The following is an 18541-nucleotide window of genomic DNA, read 5'->3' on the forward strand; positions in this document are numbered from 1 at the left end:
CTTTGGATTTCTTGTCTGCTACCCGTTTCATCACATTTTGTGCAACTTTTAAATGTTGTCCAGCCAATTCACCTGTTCTATTTAATTGTTCCCTAAAATTTGACACGTAATCCAATAATGTAATTTCTGATTTCTCACTCACCAATTTTTCCTTAATCAATTTAAGTGGTCCTCTTACCTCATGACCAAAACTTAGTTCAAAAGGACTAAATTTGGTTGACTCATTAGGTGCATCCCTAATTGCAAACAGTACGAATGGAAATCCTTTATCCCAATCCTCTGGATAATCTTGACAATAAGCCCTCAACATTGTCTTTAATGTCTGATGCCACCTTTCTAATGCTCCCTGCGATTCTGGATGGTACGCAGTTGATTTAAATTATTTTATTCCCAAGCTATCCACAACTTCTTTGAATAACCTCGAGGTAAAATTTGATCCTTTGAGAGTTTAGAACTCTCTGCCTTAGGAGGCGTTGGAGACGGGGTCACTGAATATTTTTAAGGCAGAAGTAGGTAATTAGTGCTAGGCAAGGGAATCAAAGTATCAGGGTAGATGATAATGTAGAATTTAAAATCACAGACATATCATCTGTGATCTTATTGAATGCCGGAGTAGACTTGAGAAACCGAATGGCCAATCTTTGCTCCCATTTTGTCTGTTCTTATGTTCCACACAAGTATCAGCATAAATTACACACGTCAGGGAAGATAAATTATTTTGTTATTACCATGAAAATGACATGACAAATGAACAATACATAACCTGTTGTAGGCATTGACACAACTCTTGTGATGGAAATTGTGAACCAGGGTCGATTCCCGGCTTGGGTCACTATCTGTGTGGAGTCTGCATGTTCTACCGGTGTCTGCGTGGGTTTCCTCCGGGTGCTCCGGTTACCTCCCACAGTCCAAAGATGTATGGGTTAGGTGGATTGGCCATGCTAAATTACCCTTAGTGTCCAAAAAGGTTAAGTGTGGTTACTGGGTTACGGGAATAGAGTGGAGGTGTGGGCTTGCATAGGGTGCTCTTTCCAAAAGCCAGTGCAGAATCGATGGGCCAAATGGCCTCCTTCTGCACTGCAAATTCTATGATTCTGTAAGTGGGAAAACAAATGAGAGAGAGAAGCAGGATACAATGCCATGCTGTGGGGGTGGTGGGCAGGAGGGGAAGCAGATAAAGGTGGAAATAATTCAGGGATTCATTCTTTTACACTCCCAACTAAAATAATTTTAAATTACAGTTGAATATTAGTCTAGATATCTGCGGCGAGTAAAGAAAATCAGCCATATTAATTGTTTGCAACTCAAAGCATTTATTATAACTCATTCATCCCAAAATTATAATTTTTTTTTTTTTAAATGAGTGGATTAAATTAGAAAAAGTTTAAAATCTTAATGTTTTTTATTTTGTTCTATTTTTACCTTTAACTAATGGCAGTAGTTGTTTCGTGCAGGGGCACCAGTTTGGCAGCCCTATTTACGGTGCCTCTGCCGCTCCTGCCGGCGCGGTACTCCACCAGCCCTATAGTAATGGCGGCTCTGCGGATCTGGAGCCAATGGGGGAGGCATATAGGGAAAGTGAGAGCATCGGTGTGGACCCCAATCTGCGGCACCAATTTACCCCGGGGAACATGGACGGTGGGTATCGACTGTGACGGATGGCGGGCATTGTGAGGGTGGGTGATCTGTTCCCGGAAGGGAGCTTGCCGAGCATGAGGGCGGTGGAGGAGAAGTTTGGGCTGGAGGGCGAGAACGACTTTAGATACTTACAGGTGTAGCCACCTGGGTTGGCCACTTCCCGACTCCAAAATGGACACCCGCTAAGAATACAGGGAAATTCAGTCAAGCGCAGGGAAAAACAAGCAGGTGCAAAGTTTCCTGTATATTAGAATTTGCAGAACGCAGACGGAACCGAAACCAAAAACCATCTGCATAGTAATAAGCGATCCCGGGAACAATTGGATACATTAAAGTAATCAAGACTAAACCAGACTCCTCGGCGCCAGTAGGAGCCAAGACAAAGGAAGGCCAACGGACACTTAGGAACTGCCCAGCGATCAGGGAACAGCTCCAGTATTGGAGAAATCGATCCAAGTGATCAGAACTTAGTTCAATCACTTGGAACCAGGTACGGGGTCTGCCTAAAAGGGCGCAAAGCCCCTAGGGACTATAAAATAGAGTCCCCAAGTTCAATTCGTCCTTCTTGGCAGGGTCTCTCAGCAGCTCGAAACAACCCTTGACCTGCCTAGCAGCTGCACCAACCAAGTGTCCAGTCAACGCACACTACGAGATAGGCGCTCCTACCTACCAGTCCATACAAGCTTGAAGCCTGCAGACTCAGAATCGAACGAAATGCCATTTGTTCCCCTGACCTGGTGAGCCAGTTTCCAAAGCTAAGTATTAGCCTTTTAGTGTTAGAGATAGTCTAGTGAGTGGTATTTTATGCATGAGTAGCGATTGACTGTGTATATAATAAATGTGTTTTGATTTGAACCTTACTAACTGGTGTATTGAGTTATTGATCAGCACTTGAACTTGAACCTCGTGGTGGTATCATAAAGATACCTGGCGACTCTAGAGCAAGGTGATTAAACAGAGCAAATTAAGTAAAAGCACAACGAGCAACAGAGGTGCGGGATTTCATGCGCAGACTGATGCAGTCCTTCCCACGCCTTCTGCCAAAGGGGAGGTAGGACAGGGTAGTTTCTAGCAGAGAAGTAGGTGAGGGCAGAGTCTCAGATATTTCCAAAAAGAAATGGAGGAGCGGTATTTGGGCAGAAGCTATGGGCAGAGAAAACACGACCGCAACATGCGCCAGGCTTAGTCTGATCCAGTTTAAGGTCGTGCACCGGGCCCACATGACAGTGGCCCGGATGGGTAAATTCTTCGGGCTGGAGGACAAGTGTGCCAGATGCGCCGGTGGGCCGGCTAATCACGTGCACATGTTCTGGTCATGCCCTAAACTCAGTGGGTACTGGCAAGGGTTCGCGAACATCATGTCCCGGGTTTTAAAAACTGGGGTGGTAATGAGTCCTGAGGTGTCAATCTTTGGGGTGTCGGAGGACCCGGGGGTCCAGGAGAAGGAGACCGACGTCTTGGCCTTTGCTTCCGTAATAGCCAGGCAGCTAATACTGTTGGCATGGAGGGACTCAGAGATTCACCATCAGGGTTTAGGCAGGTCCTTGAGAGAATGGAGTCATGGTTTGCACTATGCGTTATTTGCTTTTCTTTCTGTACAGTGTCATTGTTTTATATGCCAAAAATACCTCAATAAAATTGTTCATTATTTTGCAAAAAAATCTAATGGCAGTAAAAATACTCCACTTTTGTCTAAAAGATTAGGATCGTCACTGTGCTCATTCAGTATGGAGAACAATGAATATTTAAAGATCGTAAAACAATAATCTCCAAGGATTATCACGGGGTAACAATCTAAATAAACCAAGTAGTTTGCAATGATGATCAGAAATTTCATCGTTACCTCTTCCATTATTAGTGCTGCATTTCTTTTAAGGTTACATTTCCTGTGTGTTTGGTGGAGAAGGGTTATAGATTTAAAGTGTTCTTTGGGCATTTACTGCCAGCATGCGCCATTAATTATATCCACAATCTGGGGAAAACTATGGCGGTGACATCCACTTTGGGAATTGGGGTTATAAAAAAGGAACTGCTCACAGTGTGGAAGATAGGAACAAGAAGGAAGATTGTAGCATCATCATAAATGCACTTAAAATCATACTGGGAAAATTTGACTGTATTTAATTTGCATAATCACAAATTCAAAATCTTAAATCCTCCCATGAACCCAGTGCAATCAAACAGGGCCATCACTCATTTTCTTTCTGCCCATTAAAAATAATTCCTCAGTGATGACATGTCATTACTACAACTGGAAATGGATTTATCAAAAAAAAATGCATTTTTATTGAGGATATCTTGTGCCCTACCTGTGAACGTCCCAATTTAAAATAAGTATTCAGTTGCTTCATTGGTGTACATTGTAAGTTTCTTCCGAAATTAAGTGCATCTCAATGTGAACATATTTTTTAAAACGTGCCTACTAGTGCTGGTAATCAAAGAAAATGAATGCAATTTGAAGAACTTTCTTTCCTCAACCAACACAATCAATATAATCTCCATCAATCTGAGGGCTTGGCCGGTTTAGCTGGCGAGACCTGATTTAGGTGAATTGATTCATGAACCCGCAAAGAAAGATGGCAACAAACACAAGTTGTTTTGGGCATACCTCAAGCACATTAAACTTGCCCGACCTTTTGCGATGATTCAGCATATTCTGCTTGGATTGTGCTGATGAAACTTGCATAAACTCCGCCTGCTTATTTCCAGGTGTGTCAGCAGCGGGGAGGGTCCGAGCACAATTTGCAAGCAGCTTCAGCATAGATGAGTCCAGCAGAAACAGTATGAACTGATTCAGCCATTGCTCTAGGGTTCATGGCATGAGATCAGGTGTACGTCAGGAAATTCTATCCCATCTGGTTTGATGTTTTGACCTGAAACATCACAATTGGTGCTCAAGTATTTTTAGTCAGTCAGAGAGAGAGAGAATCCGGCTATTTTTCAATAACATAAAATGCAACTGGGTTCCAAAACCCTACAACCAAGACAAGGCATCAGTGAGGTCACACCTTAACTATGTTGGCAGTTTTGGTCCCTTGACCAAAGGAAGGACATATGTAACAAAGGTTCAGTGGAATAGTTCCTGGGTACAGAGGATTGTCCTTAGAGAAGGCATTGAGGAGACTGTATTCCCTCGAGCGTAGAAAAAAACAGGAGGTGATCTAATTGAAACATATAAAATTCTTCAGGGGCTTAATAGGGTAGATGTTAAGAACATGTTTCCGGTGGCTGGGGAGTCTAGAATATGAGGTCACAGTCTAAAAAAGAGTTGGCCATGAAGGACACGGGTGAGGTGAAACCCCTTCACTCAAAGAGTTTAAACATTTTTAATTCTTTATCTCAAAGAGCAGTTGATTCTCAGCTGCTGAGAATATTCAAGACAGAGGTCAATAAGGTTTATTTAGGTCCTAAAACAATTAAGATGTATGGGGATAGTAACGCAGAAAAGTAGAGTTGAAGTAGAAGCACGGCCATGATTTTGTTGCATGGTGCAGAAAGCTCAAGGGACAAGTGACCAATTAATTCCTCCTGCTCCTAATTCTTACTTTATGTTCTTCAAATGTAAAAAAAGGGGTGTCAGAATCAAGTGATTCTAAAAGGGAAAATGAAATCAATGATATCTAGGAGTTTGGAGAAGTGAAAAGTACCACAGAAACAGTATATCAGTTCCCACAGTCTGTTGCATACAGGTATTAAGTGTCAGAAATTCAATGTTTACTTTCAGCAGGCAGACCTCAAGGTGACAGATTAAATCAAACATTAAAGTATAAAGAAAGATACAGAAAAGGTGACAACTGAATAATTTTCCAAATCCCTCACCACTGATTTGATTGTTGCGATTGTGACAAAACCCAAATGGATAGAATTAACTCCAAAGAAATTGGTTTATTCCATGAATATATTAAACAGTTATCAATTTGTTCTGAAAAGTGGGGGCAAGAAAGGGGAGCACTACATAAATGCCAATGTGGAAAACCAAGCTGATTATCATCAAACAGCAGACTCTGGAATAATTTTCATTTACAAATGTCTTTTTAATAGAGTATCTCAAGACACTTCACAGGAGCGCAATAATACAATTGACCGCCTGAGCCAAGAACGGATACATTAGTTAGATGATTAAAAGTAGTCAAAGAAACAAGAATTGAGGAGCGAGAATTACAGAGTCAGGAGAGAATTCCACAGCTTCAGCCTTGAAGATATGGCTCTTAATTGTGTGGAACAGCCGAGAGTCCAGAGCTAATTGAGAAAAGGAAAATAAAGTGACATTTGAATTTTCAGAACACCAGAAAGTCCTAGCTTACGAAAAATGCTACCTCACCAGTCACATTCCTCCCTGTAAACACACAGCCTCAGTTTACAGTGCCCCATCTGGGCCCAGTTCGAAGGAATGATGTACCAATTCCGACTCCCAATCATTTTATGCAGATGAAGCGCCTATAGCTAACCTTCACAGTTCATACTCAGGTTCATACCTTCTTCCCTTATTCAAGTTGACACTTTTTTCCCCTTCCAACCAACCCTCAGTTCAAGCTAACACTTCTTCCATTCCTGACTCATGTTAAAATCCTTATTAGTCAGGAAATTGTATTAGGGAAATTGATGGGATTAAAACCCAATAAGATCTCTGGGTCTGATGCCCCCAGAGTGCTTAAGGAAGAGGCCCTAGAAATAATGGACGCCTTCTACAGACTCTGGAAGAGTTCCAATGGATTGGAGGGTAGCTAATGTAACCCGACTTTTTTTTTTTTAAAAGCAGGGAGAGAAAAGAGGGAATTGTAGACTGGTTAGCCTGATATCGGTGGTGGGGAAAATACTGGAGTCAATTATTAAGGGTGAAATAACTGAGAATAGGGAAAGTGGGGGACAAGATTGGTCCACGTCAGCATGGATTCACTAAAGGGAAATCATGCATGACAAATCTTCTGGAATCTTTTGAGAATGTGGCCTGTAGAATCGACAAGGATGTTGTGTATCTGAACTTTCAAAATACTTTTGACAAGGTCCCACACAAGAGATTAGTGAGCAAAATTAAAGCTCATATATTGGGGTAATATCCTGACATGAATAGAGAACTGGTTGGCAGACAGGAAGCAGAGAGTGGGAATAAATGGGACCTTTTCAGAGTGGCAGGCAGTGACTAGTGCTGTACCGCAGGGTTCAGTGCTGGGACCCCAGCTGTTCACAATATCCATTAATGATTTGGACGAAGGAATTGCATGCAATATCTCCAAATATGCAGACATTAAGCTGGATGGCAGTGTGTGCTGTGAGGAGGATGCAAAGAGGCTGCAGGATGACTTGGACAGACTGGCTAAGTGGGCTTGGCTAATGCAATATAATGTGGATAAATGTAACGTTATTATCTCTGGTGGCAAAAACGTTAAGGCAGATTATCTGAATGGTGGCAGTTTAGGAAAAGGGGAAGTGCAACGAGTCATGGTTGCTGAAGGTTGGCATGCAGGTACAGCAGGAGGTGAGGAAAGCTAATGGCATGCTGGCCTTCAAAGCAAGAGGATTTGAGTATAGGAGTAGGGATGTCTTGCTGCAGTTATACCGTCCTTGGTGAGACCACACCTTGAGGATTGTGTGCAGTTTTGGTCTCCTAGTCTGAGGAAGCACATTCTTGCTATTGAAGATGGCCAGCGAAGGTTCGCCGGACTAATTCTCGGGATGGCAGGACTGACATATGAAGAAAGACTGGATCGACTGGGCTTGTACGCACTGGATTTTAGATGCAGGAAGAATGTTCCCAATGTTGGGGGCATCCAGAACTAGGGGTCACAGTCTAAGAATAAGGGGTAAACCATTCAGGACTGAGGCAAGGAAGAACTTCTTCTCTCAGAGAGTTGTGAGCTTGTGGAATTCTCTACCACAGAAAGCAGTTGAGCCAGTTTGTTGGAGTTGGACATGGCCCTTGTGGCTAAAGGATCAAGGGGTATGGAGAGAAAGCAGGAGGGATACTGAACTTGCATGACCACATTGAATGATGGTGCAGGCCCAAAGGGCCAAATGGTGCAAACTGCTTCTCCGACCCTACAATGTGTCAATCACAGTTTCCTCTTTCTCTTCCTGTACTCCCAAAGTGCTGCAACTAGTTTCTTCCCCTCAAGAAAAGCAATGCTCCTAGTTTCTTCATTAATTCTCCTTTCAAAGTTTTGTTTCCAGCTTCTGCCAAGCGTTTGGTTTGCTTTCCTTCTATTTTCCATTTTTGTAGCAGTAATTTGCTACCCCACTAAAAGGAAATGCTTTCAGCATCTCATCTCTCTCAAAAGGTTTTGGAACTTCCACTTTCTGAGCATCTATTGCCGTGACTAATGGCCATGAACATGCGTACTACGAGTCCCAATCTTCTAAATATTAATACACACAGCACCATAGTCACCAGAGGTAGGAACTCTGAGCTACAGCTGTTTTGTTCCCCAAGCTGACATTCATCTGTCAGCACAGGCACGTGAGGAACATCCTCGAAACAATTATGTTTGGAACATAGAATAACTATTAATTTTTAAATACAATGCGAGAAATAAAAAAATTATATGATGCATTGGAAAAACTGTGATCTTTTTAAAAAGTAAAAGCTTTATCAATTAAGAACTAATTAAGCAGCCAACTGGAAAGGAATTTCCTGCTCTTCTATGGAGTCAGTTCATGCCAGGATAATTTCACTCACCTCAGCAGCCCAGCAGTCGCTCAACCAACTGGCCACACAAGCCAAACAACAAGTCCTATCATGTCATGTATGCTCAGCCTGAAGGCAGATCCTTGCTTCATTATCTGCTGATGCCTCATCCGGAGCTGTTTTTTTGTCAGCTTTTTCTGGAGTGGCTTACCATTATCTTCCACACTCAACAGCATGACGGAAAGGCAAGCCCATCTCAGCAGGAACAGAAATCTAAACCATGGTATCGGCATTATCCTGGACCACACACTTGTTAGCCAAGTGAGCTAACAAGCATGTATACAGCAAGTGCCACTATGTTATTCTACCTTGGAGCAGCTCAATCCTGTTCATACCCACATTTATACTTAGCCAAAGGGCTTCATGCGCTCACGAATAGAATTTTGCCTTCCCCTTGTTCACAGGCACGGAAATGGGTTCCAACATCCCTATCAAATAACGGACTCTGATGAATTAATTGCACAGAATGGAATCAAATATGGCTTCTTCTGCTCCCTATCGGTGTTACAAATAAGGCACACCAGACATCTGGTTGGATTCAATTACATCAGTTACTTGAAAGTATCCCAGATTTATGAGAGCTGACCGACAATTGCCTCAATCTACATGGAAGATAATGGGCAAGGAGCATAAGGATGAGACCCAGTATAATCTGAACTGGATGGTTATGACTTTTGCACATGCATTTAATTAATCTCTCCAAAAAGAGTTGTCACTGAATAAAGATGGTTTGGTTGGAATCATTAAGCTGCTTTATTCCACAATAGGTATGTGTACATGGTAACAGTTATTATCAGATACCCTTAATTCAACAGTTCTTGCACAACAATAAAGATCTTCTCTACCTTACTTATATATTTGACTTCAAGCAAGTTAATTCCTCTACATTTCGCCCCATGGTTCAACATATAACCTCCTCTCCCTGCAGTCTCTTGTTTTTCAGAGACTTCTGTTGTCTTTGTGCCAGTTTGGTGTCAGTGTTCAATTTTAAAAACCCATCTCTGCATCAAAAAGCCACTTCCTACCCTCACAGTGACCAAAGCAATTTCAAACACAATAGTGAAAAGGTGTCCAGTCTGAATAACCAGACACACACAAACTAACTCTAAAGATGTGTATATGTGAGATGGATTGGCCATGCTAACTTTTACCTTGGTGGTCAAAGTTTAGGTGGGGTTACAGGGGAAAGAGGGCCTGGGGGAAAGTTTTCTTTCAGAAGGTTGGTGCAGGCTCGATAGACCGAATCGCCTCCTTCTGCACTGTCGGGATTCTATGAAATCACTATGAAGTCTCGAGAGAAATATGTTCCATTTAATATGTTGACTTGTCATTTCTGCACTTGTTTTGTTTACACTGGTAGAAAGATCTCGCGATCTTAAAAGCCTAGTTTTCATTCTTTTTCCAAATCTTGCAGAAAATTAGATTTAAAAATCCAGGAGTGCTGAAATTTTTGGAATACTGTTGGATGTTTGTGGAGTAGGTGGGTACATTCGGTTAAATGTATATTTAGTGCGCATGTATGTATGTGCGAGTGTGCACATGCACAATATGTGTGCACATGCATTCAACATGTAGAAGGAAAGTTCTTTTGTTTAAAGCTGAAATCATACTGTCAATATATTTTGAATTGCTCCCTCCAGCTTCACTTCAGAGTCTCTGCCTCTATCATCCTTCACTTTTATGCCTCTTTTCTCTCTTCCTTCACTGCTATCTTTCACCTCTTAATTCCCCACTGTGTCCCTATCTGACATGTCATATTTTACTTCTCTTTATTCTTAACTATGGATGACAATAGAAACAGCAGCTGGTACAAGATTCAAGCAGTGATTAGAGCTAACCCCAGGGCGAAGTGGCCAGGTTAGGAGCTGTCACTGTATCGGGGACACGGTAGAGTGAAATGTCAATGATACTGACGTAGGCTGGGGGTTTGACCAAACCGTTTTCTGGCTGATAGCCAGATATAAAAGGATTACTGCCAAGCTCAGGCACGACTTTGACGATCCAAGTCAGTGGCCAGTTGCTCCACTATAACAGATTGTTTGCCTTCCATCTCAAGAAGGAACCACATTAAGCAAAGTCATAGAATCCCTATAGTGCAGAAGGAGACCATTCGACCCATCGAGCCTGCACTGACCTTCTGAAAGAGCACCCTATCTAGATACGGTAAGAAGTCTTACAACACCAGGTTAAAGTCCAACAAGTTTGTTTCAAACACGAGCTTTCGGAGCGCAGCTCCTTCCTCACCTGAGGATGGAGCTGCGCTCCGAAAGCTCGTGTTTGAAACAAACCTGTTGTACTTTAACCTGGTGTTGTAAGACTTCTTACTGTGCTCACCCCAGTCCAACGCCAGCATCTCCACATCATATCTAGATACGCACCAACACCTTATCCCTTAACCCCACCTAATGTTTTGGAAACTAAGGGGCAATTTATCTTGGACAATTCATCTAACCTGCACATCTTTGGACTGTGGGAGGAAACTGCACACCCGGAGGAAACCCATGTAGACACAGGAAATCATACAAACTCCATTTGGAAACAAATGGACTTATTACTGATGGGCAGCATGGTTTTGTGAAGGGGAGGTCATGGCTCATGAATTTGATCGAGTTTCGAGGAAGTTACAAAGTTACAAAGATGACAGATGAGGGAAAGACAGTAGTCAAGACTTTGACAAGATACCTCATGGTAGACTGGTACAAAAAGGTGAAGTCACATGGGTTCAGAGAAGAGCTGGCAAGTTGGATACAGAACTGGCTTGGGCACAGAAGACAGAGGGTAGCAGTAGAAGGGTGCTTTTCTGAATGGAAGGCTGTGACTAGCGGCGTTCCACAGGGATCAGTTATGGGACCTTTGTTGTTCGTAAGTGTATATAAATTATTTGGAAGAAAATGTAGCTGATATGATTAGTAAGTTCGTAGATGACACAAAAATTGGTGGAGTTGCAGATAGTGAAGAGAATTGTCAGAGGATACAGCAGGACATAAACTGGTTGGAGTCTTGGGAAGAGAAATGGTAGATGGGAGTTTAATCCGGACAAGTGTAAGGTAATGCACTTTGGAAAGTCAATGCATATAGGAATTACACAGTAAATAGCAGAACTCTTGTGAGTATGGACAGGCAGAACGATGTGGGCGTGCATGTCCACCAATCACTGAACGTGGCAATGCACATGGATAAGATGGTCAAGAAAGCATACGGCATGCTGGCCTTCATCAGTCAGGGCATTGAATATAAAAATTGGCAAGTCATGTTAGGTGGATTGGCCATGCTAAATTGCCCGTAGTGTAAGGTTAATGGGGGGATTGTTGGGTTACGGGTATACGGGTTACGTGGGTTTAAGTAGGGTGATCATTGCTCGGCACAACATCAAGGGCCGAAGGGCCTGTTCTGTGCTGTACTGTTCTATGTTCTATGTTCTATGTTGCAGCTGTACAGTACCTTAGTTCTGCCTCATTTGGAATATTGTGTACAGTTCTGGTCGCCATACTACCAGAAGGATGAAGATGCTTTGGAGAGGGTGCAGAAGGATTTACTAAGATGTTGCCTGATGTGAAGGGCATTAGCTATGAGGACAGTTTAGATAAACTCGGTCTGTTCTCACTGGAACGAAGGAGGTTGAGAGGCAACCTGATAAAGGTCTACAAGATTATTAGTGGCATGGACAGAGTGGATAGTCAGATGCTCTTTCCTAAGGAGGAGAGTCAAGTACTAGGGGACATAGGTTCAAAGTGCGTGGGGAAAAGTTTAGCACAGATGTGCGAGGCAAGTTTTTGTACACAGAGGGTGGTAAATATATGATTACCGGATAATTGCATGCACTCTTGTTCTGCATGTGATAATGATATCAAAGCAAAAATCATTCATAAGGGATTTGGTAAACATGTTGTGGATTCATTTATTAATTCTAGGCACACATGAACAAAAGTACATGGACAGAAAGCTTGATGGTATCACAGCTACATGTACTCAGCTGAAAGCAACTAAAGCCAAACTAAACCTGGATTGCATGACACACTTCCTTTCTAGTGATGTACTACTGCAATCCCCGAAAGGCATATTACAATGCATTCCTGCTGACAAACAGACTGACTGGAAGATTTTTTATTTCTACAGATTCACCAAAAGATCAGATGCTACTTAAATAGCTACTGAACATTGAATTCAACAACTTCAGATGATCAGCCCCACCTTGACCCATTTGTTTTCATTTCATTTTACTGTCTTTTACCCAGGGCCGGCTCAAGGTACCGGCAACTCGGGCAGTCGCCCGGGACGCCATGTGCTAGGGGGCGCCATCAAGGAGTGCGTGACAAAGACAAGGAAATTTCCACAACCGTCAGCTTGTACACGTCACCTAAGGTGGGTCGCGGGCGGCTGAGGGCGCGGGCATAGTGAAATGTAAGTAAATTATTTCATAATTTTTAATGAAGTATTTATCTGACTGTTTTTAATTTATTTTACAACGCAGTGTCTATTTTTACGTGACCGTAAATCATTTTCTGTTGGCTATTTTTACTTGAATTCCGGTCAAGTCAAGTGCGGGACCCACGTAAAAATACAGCCCCTGGACTAGGAAGCTATTTTTTACGTACCACAGACAATTTTACAAACAGATGTGATCTCGATGGGAATATAGCTATTAGGTACACTTCTACCATTAAGTCGATGTTAGTAAGAAATAATATTTCAGAAAAACTAAATGCTGGTGTAAACCGTGTAATATAGACAAAACTGGGAATATTTAGTTATTATATTAAAAGAACATAAACGTGACATGCCTAACTGCAACACAAATAATGCTGTTCATTTGTTCATACATTTTATTAGGAGAAAATTCGTTACAGCTACAGTTTTTATCATCGTGAATTTACGGAATATAGTATGCTTCTCAAGTTTGTTCAGATTCTGTACAGATTTGAATGCCTCGATTTTGTAATATTGTAATAAACTCTTTATTCTACATTTTCAGTTTTTCTCCTTGTGAAAATTTTTAAAAATTATACTTGTAAGGGCGCCGAAGTTCAGCTTGCCCGGGGCGCCAGCAACCCTAGGGCCGACACTGCTTTTACCATTTCTTTCTTTCCTGCACCTTTCTCCTCTTTGCTTCCCCCTTCCCCTCCCCCCCACACCTACAGTTCATCCTCTGATGTTAGTTTCCCTGCTGTTTGACCTTTCACATCTTTTGTCCTCTCTGGGGACTGCCATTAGCACTCCTTCCACTTGGTTTCTGTGGCCATTAGCACCAAGTTTCCCTGGGTTTCTGTGGCTATGACTCATCTTTCATTCCTACTCCACAGTATAAATATTTCCCACTCTCTCTGTCTGCTAGCTTTGACAAAGTCATCAGACTCGAAACGTTAGCTCTTTTCTCTCCCTACAGATGCTGCCAGACTTGCTGAGATTTTCCAGCATTTTCCCTTTCAATCAGATGCTACTTTTGGTGGAACTAATGAAAAGCTTCAAATTATTTAATAAGACTGAGTGCAGGTTGATTTCTCACACAATTTGGACAGCTACCTTAAGCTACTGTTCATGTGTTTAGAATATATGTTTTAGTAATTAATGTCTTAACTGTAGAAAACAGTGTAAGAGCAATGAAAACAGGTTTGAAGTCTATTGTACTTAAAAAGGCCGGGATCAGATTGATTGTGCTGCTTAGCACTGTTGCTTCACAGCGCCAGGGACCCAGGTTCAATTCCAGGCTTGTGTGACTGTTTGTACAGAGTCTGCATGTTCTCCCCTTGTCTGCATGGGTTTCCTCCAGTTGCTCCAGTTTCCTCCCATAAGTCCCGAAAGACGTGCTGTTAGGTGAATTGGACATTCTGAATTCTCTCAGTGTACCCGAACAGGCGCCGGAGTGTGGCGACTAGGAGATTTTCACGATAACTTCATTACAATGTTAATTTAAGTCTTCTTGTTACACTAATAAAGATTATTATTATTATTATTATTATTAAAAGGTTGACAGCTAGAAAGGCAAGGTTGCACAGCAGCAGGTTAGCTTACTTAGCTGAAAAACAACACATGACAGCTATAATCCTCACTGTCAGGGCAGTGAGCATTTGGTAAAAGATGAAAGTTTGTAAAATTAATTTTGTTCATCAGGCCAAAGAAGAGCTTTTAAATGAGGGATACTTAATCTAAAGGTCTGTTCAAAGACATTCTGGCTGGTGCACACAAATATAAATAACTTGAGATATCATAAGGTATAAAAAAGGTCTTGGGGAAAGTAAGAAGCAAATCTGAGTACATAAGATATGTAGTTATAAACCACATTGTTAACTTAATGGTGCTTCTTTTGTATGCAATAAAGATTGCTTTCATTTAAAAACATGAAATCTTGAGCTGTAATTCTATTGGTAAAACAAGACATCCTGATTTCTCTAAGTGCTAACAGTCACTAACCAGAACGGAACAATACTATTGATTACTGTGTTCAGTACCATCCCTCAGATACTGATAATAGTCCATTCTGCAAGGCCTCAACAACATTGCGGCTTGGACTAATAAGTAAGAACATTCATGCCACACGGTAGCATGGTGGTTAGCATCAATGCTTCACAGCTCCAGGGTCCCAGGTTCGATTCCCGGCTGGGTCACTGTCTGTGTGGAGTCTGCACGTCCTCCCTGTGTGTGCGTGGGTTTCCTCCGGGTGCTCCGGTTTCCTCCCACAGTCCAAAGATGTGCGGGTTAGGTGGATTGGCCATGCTAAATTGCCCGTAGTGTAAGGTTAATGGGGGGATTGTTGGGTTACGGGTATACGGGTTACGTGGGTTTAAAGTAGGGTGATCATTGTTCGGCACAACATCGAGGGCCAAAGGGCCTGTTCTGTGCTGTACTGTTCTATGTTCTATGTTCTAAGTGCCAACCATCTCCAAAAGAACTCTGATCATCTCCCCTCTGCAAGCAACAGCATTACTGTTGCCATAAAAACTAGCATAAACATCATAGGGATTACCATTGACCAAAAACATACATTGTGGCCATAAAATGTAGCTGGGTCTCCAGCAGCAGGTGGCAATGTTGGGGTAAAACACCAATCCAGGTAACTTGTCAGCCCATGGGCCCCTCCTTGCAGGGAGCAATGTCTTTGATAAGCTGAGGGTGGTGCCAGATACCATGAGGTAAAGGAGAAAGCACCTGGGCAAAAAGGACTTGTGAGTGGCAGTGAGGCAGGAGCAGCTTGAAGCCCAAGGATGGCAGGTGGCTAAGGAACCAGGAAGGGAATTGGAAACCTATTCAAACCAATTAGTATTACATTTACGTTGGAGAAGCCTCATGAGAGTGAGAGCGATTGCATTGAGGAGTCAAGGCCCTCTATAAGACAGAGATCTGGAGCACCGGCAGTGAATATTTCCTGTGAAGTTTGTTTCTTGGAATTGCGCCTTCCTTTGAGGGTCGATACTGCTTTGATGCCAATGGAATAAACCAACCCTGTTTCATAACCTTTGTGCAATGTGTGTGCTGAAAGCACAAGTTACAAAAATCAGGTAAGAGGTTGTGAATTTAGAGATGAGTAACTCGCCACTTGTCTCCCCAATGTCTGTCCACAATTAATAAAGCACAATCAAGAGTGTGATGAAAAGCACTCCAGTCGCCAGGATGAGTTCAGCACCATCAACACTCAAGGTTGATACCATTCCCCATAAAGCAGCCACCAACTTATACATTCTCTCCCTCCACCAGTAACAGTGACAACAGGGTGTATTATTCAGAAGATGCATGGCAGCAAATCGCCAACGTTCCTTCAACAGCCCCTTCCAAATCTATGACCTCTACCACCTAGATGGCCATCGATGGCAAATGGATGGGAGCACGATCACCACAAAATCCCCTCCGAGTCATACACTGAATTGGAACGAGCACCTTTTTTCATTGTCACTGGGCCAAAATCCTGGAATTCCCTACTAACAGCACTATAGCTGAACCTAACCCACATGGGCTGCACCAATTCAAGGCTGTGGCTCAAGGACAATTTGAAATGGGCAACAACTTCTGGCCTCTCCAATGATGCTCAATTCCATGCACAAATGAAAACAAATCCAAACTTTAGCAGGAGTCTATTATGAAGCAATGTTTTGTCTCCAGTAGGAACGCTGCTATAAGTAATATGGCCAACTAAGCGCCACAATAATAAGTTTTTCCTCCCTTGAAAGGGCATTCCATGGCAGGGCAGCACAGTGGTTAATATTGCTGCTTCACGCCGCCGAGGTCCCAGGTTCAATCCTGGCTCTGGATCACTGTCCGTGTGTCTAGTTTGCACATTCTCCCCATGTTTGCGTGGGGTTATCCCCCACAACCCAAAGGTGTGCAGGATAGGTGGATTGGCCATGCTAAATTGCCCCTCAATCGGAAAAAATGAATTGGGTACTCTAAATTTATTTTTTAAAAGGCGCATTCCGTGGAAATGAGAAACTGAAGTGAAATTACTTACTTAAACACAATACTATTGCCATAACACAAAGAACCGTAATTTGCCTTCAACGTGAGCATCTTTCCATGTGGTAGCAATGTATCAGTTGGCTACAGTAATTAGTTTCAGAAATTTGCAGCCACTTTTTTCCACCGCATCAAAAGTACCCACTCACATGGATTTTACTCTGCACCACAGACCAAAATGAATTTATAACCAAAAAGACAACACATATACAACACTGCACTGAGCAAATACCCAAATATATAGCCATGCTGTGGCACCATTAACTGGGGTTCCTTTAAAACAGTGGAAGGAAGCGGAACCATCTCGTTTCATATTTGTATAATTCTCCAGTCAGGGAAAACAGCATCCCCAAGCCAGCAGGGGATGAAAAGAAAACCTGCAGAAACCACAACCGAGAATGGGAATGCAACAGAGCACCCGGGCTCTTTTCATGTTCGCAGTTACGTTGCAGCAAGTATGGAAGGTCGATCAGCTAAAGCCCATCTCAACAAAAATCCTGACTCCACCATATTTGCTGCTGCTCACCTGAGCGTCACACCTTTCTGATGCTGGAATTGTAGTTCAGTATTCCGTCATTACCAACCCGCCAACATTTAAACATCATAACACCTAGATTCGGTCAGTCTTGGGTAGACCGAGGAGCGAGCAATTTTTTTCAGGTGTGTAAAATCAATGTCGCGCGCGTCAGGCGCCGGCTGCAGAAAACACAACCCAATCTGCACCGAGGAAAATCCGACCAATTGTCAAGCGGGTGTTCGACCCGAAACGCCGATTTGTCACACATTCACAAAATTACCCACACAAATTACCCGTCACAGGGCAGGCGGCAATTACATTCTTATTCCCATTCTCCAAAAATATCTCAGGAGGAAATTTTAAAAATGCACCACCCACCGTTTCCGTGATTGAACATTAATAGCAAACACGCCGTCCCGTTTTCAATCCAATGGCCCTGTTACACGAGTTAGTTACAACAACACTGTCAAGTTCCCTGGCTTGAAGGAAGACCAGTCCCAGTTGACTGATGTTCTGGAAATGACTCAGTTGGTCAGTGACCTGACGGGCGGACACATCAGAATTTATACCAGATTTTCAATATGCTGGTGAATAATCGCTAAAGCAAACTACTTCCCGATTTCTTCAAAAGCAAAACCAATTTTCACCCCCACTCTTGAAAGTGCCCCCCCCAAAAAAAAACAGTGCTAGGGATGAATACTTTTCACTTACCACCAGCAGAAACCTTTAATTTCAACTCGCTTTTCCTGCAACTGAAAGCTGAACAAAACTTTCGCAACTTCTTTCCCACCACGTCAGCCGGCTGCTCGACCACGTGACTGGGAGCCACTGATTTCCCCAGAGTTAGCAGCAAATATAACCGGTCCAGAGGTTGGCAGTCACAGACCATTATTTCCAGAGTGTTGGATCTCTCTCTCTCTCTCCAGGAGGCGGGTTCTCATGTTCTTTTCTCTGAACAAGAAGCTTGAAAGCTGCTGCCGTCACCATTCTTTCTCTGGATCTGCAGAACATATTTTCAAATTATCATTCCCACTTTGATGAAGTCACATATTTCAGACTAAAGTAATCTACCTGCACATAAACTCACCCTGATATGGCACTATTAGACATTTTGCGTTTGGAGTTCAATGATAAGAGTGTTTTTGGAAAAACATGCCAACTACACAACTGAAAATAATGTGGCTTTTCGAGGAGGGGGTCTCATATTGTGCCTCCAAGCTACACTTCCTACCAGCTCAGTGAATTCTTGAAGAAAATTCTTG

General features: G+C 42.6%; 1 protein-coding gene across 5 annotated transcripts in view; it reads right to left on the bottom strand.

Annotated features, from left to right (window-relative positions):
• Positions 1 to 18221, bottom strand: part of LOC119977556 (interleukin-1 receptor type 1-like) — an 83290-nt gene extending 65069 nt beyond the window's left edge. The window contains exon 1 of one of the 5 annotated variants that reach the window (XM_038818632.1): positions 17991 to 18221. The gene's annotated coding sequence lies outside the window, so the exon portion shown is untranslated. Of the gene's footprint in view, positions 1 to 17288; positions 17499 to 17657; positions 17803 to 17990 lie in introns of those variants that run through there. The other 4 variants (XM_038818633.1, XM_038818628.1, XM_038818630.1 and 1 more) reach the window with 4 other exon arrangements.
• Positions 18222 to 18541: the final 320 nt, after the last annotated feature.

This window comes from Scyliorhinus canicula, chromosome 14 (assembly GCF_902713615.1).
Source record: "Scyliorhinus canicula chromosome 14, sScyCan1.1, whole genome shotgun sequence".
In the NCBI taxonomy this organism is placed as follows: Eukaryota; Metazoa; Chordata; class Chondrichthyes; order Carcharhiniformes; family Scyliorhinidae; genus Scyliorhinus; species Scyliorhinus canicula.